Here is a 10,003-nt window from a genome sequence, read left to right as displayed (position 1 = left end):
TTTTTTTTAAATTTTTAATAATTGGTTAAGTATCGTTTTCCAAAAACCAAAAGCTAAAATTTTAAGAGGAATGTTTTTTCAGAATACTGGAAAAAGTAAAAGCAAACAAAGTGTATTACACAAAGTAAAAGACATAAATTCAGAACACAACAAGAAAGCATAAAATCTAAAAATATAAAACAAGATAACAGAGATGAGGCCAAGCATATATGATAATACATTTAAGTTATTTCAACTTCCCATTTAAAAAAGATTTTAAAAATCTACACATATGCTGTTTAAGCTTAAAGAGACACATTAAAATGAGAAATGTTTTGAAAGAATAAACAAAGGCTTATCAGACAAATGAAATTTTAAAAACAGAAAGGATGGCCCCTTTGATTTCAAACAAAATTTAATATAAGGTAAAATAAAAAGGTTTCCATAGAAAAGAAGGTCATTTTATATTCATGAAAGGCAAAATCTACATAAAATTTATAATAGCCATGAACCTTTATGCTTTATACAAAAGCATCAAATTATGTAAAACAAAAATAGGATCGCTATGAGAGATTGTAAAACATCTCTTTCCACATTTTATATATCTATTGGCAGAGAAAGACAAATGGAGATACAACTAGGACATGGAACAAATTTGGTGGTATGATCACAGATGTGTCCATCCATTCCTCTTCAAATCCATGCAAATAACAAGAAAAATAATTAAAAATAAATGTACCGCCACGCTGAAAAGTAAGTGATAGCGCCAATCAGTGCACCAGAAATTTTAAATAATCTTGGAAAATCGTACATCACTAAGAGGAGAGTGATGGGGAAAAAAATGGAAGAGAAACTTCGGCCTAAAACAACTAAGAAAAAAAATAACAACTATTGAAGTAAAAGCAATTCTAAGTACTTCAAGTTCAGTTATTAAGGTTGAGATACAAAAGAAGGAAAGGCTATTGGTCAAACAAGAAGATGACTAATTAAAGAAACCGTGTCACCAAAGGCTGTGTAGGCAGCCCCCTTCCTTCCTATCTGCTTCTTACAGTGAGCAGCAGATAAAGAAGGCTTCTGCCCTATGACAAACTCCAGGAACTTTTTCTACACTTAGAGGACAGATCTGCCTGAGACCATTTCCTAGCACTATGGTTAGCAATCTTGGTTGTAAATTAAAATCAACTAGAAAATTTAGAAAAATGCCAGTGTCCAGGCGGCTCCCCAGACCAAACAAATTAAGATCTCAGGGTGGGGTGGGGTGTGGGTGGGGTAAGACCAAGGCTTCAGTAGTTTCTCAACCTTCCCAGGTGATTGCAATGAGCAAACAAGGTTTAGAGCCACAGGCTTTGTAGAAATGTTGGGGCTGAAAACAGAAGAGCAAAGACCAAAGTACTACTAAACTTCGAAGTGGACAGCAAAGGAAGAAAAACATTGAAAGGGAACAGAGGCTCTGGTTTTAGCCTCTACGTAAAAGCAGGGAGCACAGCTCTCAGAAATGGGAGATTTGACCCCTAGAACTTGGGGTTGACTCTTGTGTAAGAAAAGCCTGACACTTGTGTAAGAAAAGCCTGTCAAAGGAGATACCATCTCACACCCGTTAGAATGGCGATCATTAAAAAGTCAGGAAACAACAGGTGCTGGTGAGGATATGAAGAAATAGGAACACTTTTACACTGTTGGTGGGAGTGTAAACTAGTTCAACCATTGTGGAAGACAGTGTGGCGATTCCTCAAGTATCTAGAACTAAAAATTACCATTTGACCCAGCCATCCCATTACTGGGTATATACCCAAAGGATTATAAATCATGCTGCTATAAAGACACGTGCACACGTATGTTTATTGTGGAACTATTCACAATAGTAAATACTTGGAATCAACCCAAATGTCCATCAGTGACAGACTGGATTAAGAAAATGTGGCACATATACACTATGCAATACTATGCAGCCATAAAAAAGATGAGTTCATGTCTTTTGTAGGGACATGGATGCAGCTGGAAACCATCATTCTCAGCAAACTGCCGCAAGAACAGAAAACCAAACACCGCATGTTCTCACTTATAGGTGGTAATTGAACAATGAGAACACTTGGACACAGGAAGGGGAACATCACACACCGGGGCCTGTCGTGGGGTGGGGGGAGGGGATTAGGGATAGCGTTAGGAGATATACCTAATGTAAATGACGGGTTAATGGGTGCAGCACACCAACATGGCACATGTATACATATGTAACAAACCTGCACGTTGTGCACATGTACCCTAGAACTTAAAATATAATAATTTTTTAAAAGCCTGTCAATGAGAACAATTCCAGCTGTCACCATCACTCACAATCCTCAAGAGTGATTTACGCCCAGAAGATTATGGTCTCACACAACCTACTTGGCAACAATCCCCACCTCCCACTAGACCCCCTGAGACAGGGTTTTGCACTCAGACCACCAAGAGGCAAAAGGAGAATCTCAAATAAAAATATAGGCAACCAAACAAGAATCACACAACATTTGAGGAAAATTAATATCCACAAAAGACAGGAGCCAAATTCAACAAATAGAAGATGAAGGAAAATAAAGTTTTAAAATAAGGACAGTTAATACCCTCAGAGAAATAAGAAAAGCCTTCTATAAAAATATAACAAACAAGATCTTAGAAATTAAACATATGGTCATATTTAAAAATTCACCTCACAGGCTGAAGGGAAAATGGAGAGATTAAAATCAAACTGAACTAAAGAGTTCTTCATAAAACATTAAAAACCACAAAAAGAGGTGGAAAATATGAGATAAACCTTCAGTTGCACAAAAACAGATCCACAAGTTCTACAATAGCAGACAGGAAATAAATGTAATACACACAGATATAAAATTTTATGTATGTGTTCGTGTATCTACATGTGTGATGTGTATTATATTTACACAAAGAATCATATATGTGTGTGTATTATGTTTATAGAGAGATCTGTGTGTCTGTCGGGGGAGGGGGAGGTGTTTGGGTATATACACAGAAAACCTTCCAGAACTGAAAAAAGACCCACATCTTCAGAATTGAATGCTTACTAAGTATCAAATGGTAGGAAAGAACAAGCCTGCTCTCTTTTAAAAAGTTGGTGCAGCTCAGAACTACACAGATAAACAAGAGAACCTAGAAGTTTCTAGGGAAAAATTTCAAGGCTACCAAAGGAAATAGTCTTATCTTGACTTGTCATTAGCAACAGTGAAACTGATGAGGCCATGGAGCAGTATCTTCAAGTTCTGAAGAAATAATATCCTAATAGGTAGTGACATACAATAAACAACAAACATGTATGAGTAAAGTGTATAGGATGTGAATAGACGACAAGTAGCAGAGAAATAAGAAAAAAATAGAGNTTTGTAGGGACATGGATGCAGCTGGAAACCATCATTCTCAGCAAACTGCCGCAAGAACAGAAAACCAAACACCGCATGTTCTCACTTATAGGTGGTAATTGAACAATGAGAACACTTGACACAGGAAGGGGAACATCACACACCGGGGCCTGTCGTGGGGTGGGGGGAGGGGATTAGGGATAGCGTTAGGAGATATACCTAATGTAAATGACGGGTTAATGGGTGCAGCACACCAACATGGCACATGTATACATATGTAACAAACCTGCACGTTGTGCACATGTACCCTAGAACTTAAAATATAATAATTTTTTAAAAGCCTGTCAATGAGAACAATTCCAGCTGTCACCATCACTCACAATCCTCAAGAGTGATTTACGCCCAGAAGATTATGGTCTCACACAACCTACTTGGCAACAATCCCCACCTCCCACTAGACCCCTGAGACAGGGTTTTGCACTCAGACCACCAAGAGGCAAAAGGAGAATCTCAAATAAAATATAGGCAACCAAACAAGAATCACACAACATTTGAGGAAAATTAATATCCACAAAAGACAGGAGCCAAATTCAACAAATAGAAGATGAAGGAAAATAAAGTTTTAAAATAAGGACAGTTAATACCCTCAGAGAAATAAGAAAAGCCTTCTATAAAATATAACAAACAAGATCTTAGAAATTAAACATATGGTCATATTTAAAATTCACCTCACAGGCTGAAGGGAAAATGGAGAGATTAAAATCAAACTGAACTAAAGAGTTCTTCATAAAACATTAAAACCACAAAAGAGGTGGAAAATATGAGATAAACCTTCAGTTGCACAAAACAGATCCACAAGTTCTACAATAGCAGACAGGAAATAAATGTAATACACACAGATATAAAATTTTATGTATGTGTTCGTGTATCTACATGTGTGATGTGTATTATATTTACACAAAGAATCATATATGTGTGTGTATTATGTTTATAGAGAGATCTGTGTGTCTGTCGGGGAGGGGAGGTGTTTGGGTATATACACAGAAAACCTTCCAGAACTGAAAAAAGACCCACATCTTCAGAATTGAATGCTTACTAAGTATCAAATGGTAGGAAAGAACAAGCCTGCTCTCTTTTAAAAGTTGGTGCAGCTCAGAACTACACAGATAAACAAGAGAACCTAGAAGTTTCTAGGGAAAATTTCAAGGCTACCAAAGGAAATAGTCTTATCTTGACTTGTCATTAGCAACAGTGAAACTGATGAGGCCATGGAGCAGTATCTTCAAGTTCTGAAGAAATAATATCCTAATAGGTAGTGACATACAATAAACAACAAACATGTATGAGTAAAGTGTATAGGATGTGAATAGACGACAAGTAGCAGAGAAATAAGAAAAAAACAGAGCAAGAGAAGGGAAATTTGGAAAAGCAGGGAGGTAAAATGGAGGGCAGTTGCAGTATCAGGCGTTGCAGTATCAGAAAGGGTGGTCAAGGAAGGACTCATTGAGAAGCAAGGTTTGGGCAGACATTTGAAGGAAGAGTGAGAGGATATGGAGGAGACATACAAGGAAAAGAATTCCAAAGAGTATGTGTGTGTGTGTGTGTGTGTGTGTGTGTGTGTGTGTGTGTGTACATACATATTTTAATGATCACTAAAAGAAAAATAATAGCAGAGAACAATGGTGAGTTTGAGGATTTGGGGGCTGATCAAAGAAAAGACAGAAAGATAGAACAAGAAGGCAATATTGCACAATGCAAGCTTTATTGGACAGGATTGTCCAATAAAGGGAAAGTCCCTCACAGCAGAAGACTTTCCAGAGACACCCAGAAGAAGAGGGCAAGGGAAATGCCAGGGGAGACGGGCATATGCCCCTCACAATCTATGCACATAACAAAATTGCATATGTACCCCATACATTTAAACAAAATTTTTAAATGAATAGAATTGTAACATCTCTCCAAGTCCACAAAGAAATCAAGAATAATTCTATTGTAATCCATATTTATTTTCAGGCTGTATATCCATTTTTAGCTTTATTGTTCTAACACATAAAAGCAATCTTTACTCATATGTCAAATCAGTGAATAAACTAGCAACTCGTCCATATGTTTAAAACATAATTATTAAGAAATATTCATTAATTCCATCCCAGTTATTTTTGTGGATGGCTGAATCCCTAAATGGAATAATATCAGTTTATAATTTTAAATGACCTGGGTTGCAATTTTTAAAGTATTCACTAAAAATGGTTTAAATATTGGAAATTTATGATCCCACACAAGTAAGAGTCTAAAGGCAACTGGCTCAGGTTTGTCTAATTGACTGTTCAACATATCTGGGCTCTCGTTTTGCTTCTCTATGATGCTTTGCTTTTCTTTTGGGGTACAAAATAGCAGCCACACTTCCGAGCATCATGTACTTACACAATAACACTCAATGGCAGAAAGGAAGGTAGAATTTCTCCATGGGTCTCTCTCTTTGTTAGGGCAAAATAGTTCTCCCAGAAGGTCCCCTTATGTCTTGTTGGCTAGAACCTGGTGCTGTTTCCACCTCAAAGCAATCACCCACCCGAGGAACTTGACTTCTTCCATCAAAAAGTTGGTGGGGCCAGACCAGGTGGTTCAAGCCTGTAATCTCAAAACTTTGGGACGCCAAAGTGGGAAGATCACTTAAGCCCAGGAGTTCAAGACCAGCCTGTGCAATGTAGCAGGATCTCATCTCTACCAAAGTGGGAAAACTTAGCCAGGCACACTGGCTCATTCCTGTAGTCCCAGCACTTTGGGAAGCCAAAATGGGAGGATCACTTGAGCCTAGGAGTTCAAGACCAGCCTGGGCAATATGGCAGGATCTCATCTCTACAAAAAATAGAAAAACTTAGTCAGGCGTGGTGGCTCATGTCTGTAGTCCTAGCTACAAGGATCACTTGAGTCCAGGAAGTGAGGCTTCAGCGAGCTATGATTGTACCACAGCACACCAGCTTGGGTAACAGAGCAAGACTCTGATTTAAAAAAAAAAAAAAATCATGGGGAAGAGAAAAGAATTAGTGGCTCCAGTTCTACTAAGATTTACTAAGATGGTCCTTTTTGAAATGCAGGGAGATAAAACGGAGGGCAGTTTGCAGTCACAGAAGGGTGGAAAAATCCTTGGACAGAATACATAAAGTGAGCATCTGGAGGTTGATTAGTAAATAATAGCAGGCACATTTGGGAGGAAAATCAAATCCTGAAAGTAACCCAGAGAGCAGTGAATTTCCTGACATCGTTTCATTCTGTATCTTCCAGCTTTGACTGCAGAGCAATGCAAATCCAGGAACTGCACAGCAATTGAGAGTAGAACAAGTTCCCATAGAAATCCTCTGTGTCTAACCAGAAAACCTGAAAGAAGAGCCCCTGTGAGACGGAGGATGTGGGGACAAATCCTCATTTTTTTTTCCTCTTTTTATTCTCCCTGCCCTACACTGAAGCAAATCCCAGTCATGAAGCTGCATTCTCAAGGTAGCAATATAGACAGATACAGCACTACGCACACAGCAATGTTGGGCATGAAACTGAAAGAAAGTACTTCTCTCTGAGCCGAATAACTAAGCAAAGAAGTCCCTACGGTCCTGTTTTGTCCTAAAAATGCTATAGTCTTACAGTGAATATTTGGATCTATGAGTCAATTGAGTTAATTTTTGGTATGAGGGATAAAGTTGAGGATGCATCTCTCTTTTTCCATGTGAATGACTGACTGTTTCAACAGCATGTGCTGAAAAGACCACCCTTTCTCCATTGAATTACTTTACACTTTTATCAAAAATCAAATTACCGTATTTGTGGAGGTCTGTTGGTGGGGTATCTTTTCTGTTCCATTGATCTATGTATTTATCCCATTGCCTTGATTACTGTTGCTTTATAGTAAGTCTTAAAATCTAGTAATGAGATTCTTCTAGCTGTATTCTTTTTCTAAGTTGTTTTAGCTATTCTAGTTCCATTGCTTTTGCATGTAAACTTTAGAATCAGTTTGTCTTTATTTACAAGAAAAAAAACTTGCTGGGATTTTGACTGGTGTTGCATTAAGTCTATAGATCAGTTGAGGGAGAACTGACATCTTTACTACATTGAGTATTCTAATCCATGAATACCATGTGTCGCTCCATTTATTTGTCTTCTTTGATTTCTTCCTCAGTATTTTGTGGGTTTCAGCATGCAGATCTTATGCATGTTTTCTTAGACTTATACCTAAGTATTTCATTTTTGGGAGCAATAGTAAATGATATCATTTTCAAATTGTGGTTTCCAATTGATCGTTACTAGTTTATGGAAAAACAGTTGGTTTTGGGTGTTGGCCTGTGTCCCGCAATTTTGACAAACCTACTTTTCAGTCTAGAAGCCTTTTTCTAAATTCCTAGATTTCATACATGTAAATGTCGTCTGCAAATAAGGGCAGTTTTTTTTCTTCTTCCAACCTCTATGCCTTTTATTTCTTCTTTTTGCTTCAGTGGACTGGTTAAGATATCTAATGCTATAAATTATAGGACTAGGGAGAGTGGCATTCCTGCTTTGTTCTTGATTTTAGAGAGTAAGAATTGAGTCTTTCATCACTAAAAATGATGTTAGCTGTACAGTTTTCGTATATGCCCTTTATCAGGCTGAGGAAGTTCCTTCTATTAGTAGTTTGCTGCCACTTTTCATCATGAATGCCTGATGAATTTTTCAAATGCTATTTCTGCATCTATCGATATGATCAAGTGGCTTTTCTTCTTTACATCATTAACATGATGAGTTACATTGAATTTTTTTAGTATTGAACCAGCATGACATACCCATGATAAGCCTCACTACACTGTGCAGTCTTTTTTTGTTTATTGGTTTTGTTTTTGTTTTTGAGATGGAGTCTCAGTATGTCACCCAGGGTGAAGGGCAGTGGTGCTATCTCAGCTTACTGCAACCTCTTCCTCGCAGGTTCAAGTGATTCTCCTGCCTCAGCTTCCCAACTAGCTGGGATTACAGGCATGTGCCACCATACCCAGATAATTTTTGTATTTTTAGTAGAGACAGGATTTCACCATGTTGGTCAGGCTGGTCTCAAACTCCTGGCCTCAAGCAATTTCCCCACCTTGGCCTCCCAAAGTGTTGGGATTACAGGCGTAAGCCACTGAGCCCAGCCTAGTATTTTTAAATATATTACCATATTCAACTTGCCAATACAGTAGTCTCCTCTTATTCATGGTTTCACTTTCTACAGTTTCAGTTACCTATGGTCAGCCGTGGTCTGGAAATATTAACTGGAAAATTCCACAAATAAACAATTCATGTGTTTTAAATTGCACACCACTCTGGATAGCATGATAAAAATCTCGCACTGCCCGGCTCTGCCCCACCAGGGAGGGGAATCCTCCTTTTGTCCAGGGGATCCATGTGTCTGTACCTCACCTGTTAGTCACTTAGGAGTTGTCTTGTTTATCAGAGCAACCGTCATAGTATCTGTATTGTGATGCTTGTGTTCAAATGATTCTTATTTTATTTTGTAATGGCCCTAAAGCACAAGAGTAGTGATGCTGGCCATTCAGATCTGCCAAAAAAGAAGCCATCAGTGACTGCTTTCAGTGAAAAGGTAAAAGTTTCTGACTTAATATGGAAAGAAAAAAAAATCGTATGCTGAACTTACTAAGATCCATGATAAAAACCAATTTTCCATCTGTGACTTTATCTGTTGTGAAGAAGGAACAAGAAATTCATGCATAGTATATATAGGGTTTGGTATCATCCACAATTCCAGGAATCCACTGAGGATCTTGGAAAATATCTCCGACCAATAAGTGGGACTAATGTATTTTGATGAGGATAGATATGTCCATGAGGGATAATGACATGACATTTTTCTTTTTCATGTCTTTGATTTGGTTTTAAGTTAATTCAGGTCTCCTTAAAAGAGCTTTATGTGGTTTTTTTTTTTGTATTACACTTTTAAGTTCTAAGGTACATGTGCACAATGTGCAGGTTTGTTACGTATGTATACATGTGCCACGTTGGTGTGCTGCACCCATTAACTCGTCATTTACATTAGGTATATCTCCCAATGCTACCCCTCCCCACTTCCTCCACCCCACGACAAGCCCCGGTGTGTAATGTTCCCCTTCCTGCATCCAAGTGTTCTCATTATTCAATTCCCACCTATGAGTGAGAATATGCAGTATTTGGTTTTCTGTTCTTGCAACAGCTTGCTGAGAATGATGGTTTCCACCTGCATCCATGTCCCTGCAAAGGACATGAACTCATCCTTTTTTACGGCTGCATAGTATTCCATGGTGTATATGTGCCACATTTTCTTAATCCAATCTGTCATTGAGAGACATTTGGGTTGGTTCCAAGTCTTTGCTATTCTAACAATGCCACAATAAACATACGTGTGCATGAGTCTTTATAGCAGCATGATTTATAATCCTTTGGGTGTATATCCAGTAATGGGATGGCTGGGTCAAATGGTATTTCTAGTTCTAGATCCTTGAGGAATCGCCACACTATCTTCCATAATGGTTGAACTAGTTTACAGTCCCACCAACAGTGTAAAAATGTTCCTATTTCTCCACATCCTCTCCAACACCTGTTGTTTCCTGATTTTTTAATGATTGCCATTCTAACTGGTGTGAGATGGTACCTCATTGTGGTTTTGATTTGCATTTCTCTGATGG

This window comes from Rhinopithecus bieti, unplaced genomic scaffold (genome assembly GCF_001698545.2).
Source record: "Rhinopithecus bieti isolate Rb0 unplaced genomic scaffold, ASM169854v2 scaffold_2077, whole genome shotgun sequence".
Classification (NCBI taxonomy): Eukaryota; Metazoa; Chordata; class Mammalia; order Primates; family Cercopithecidae; genus Rhinopithecus; species Rhinopithecus bieti.
This window is presented reverse-complemented; position numbering follows the sequence as displayed.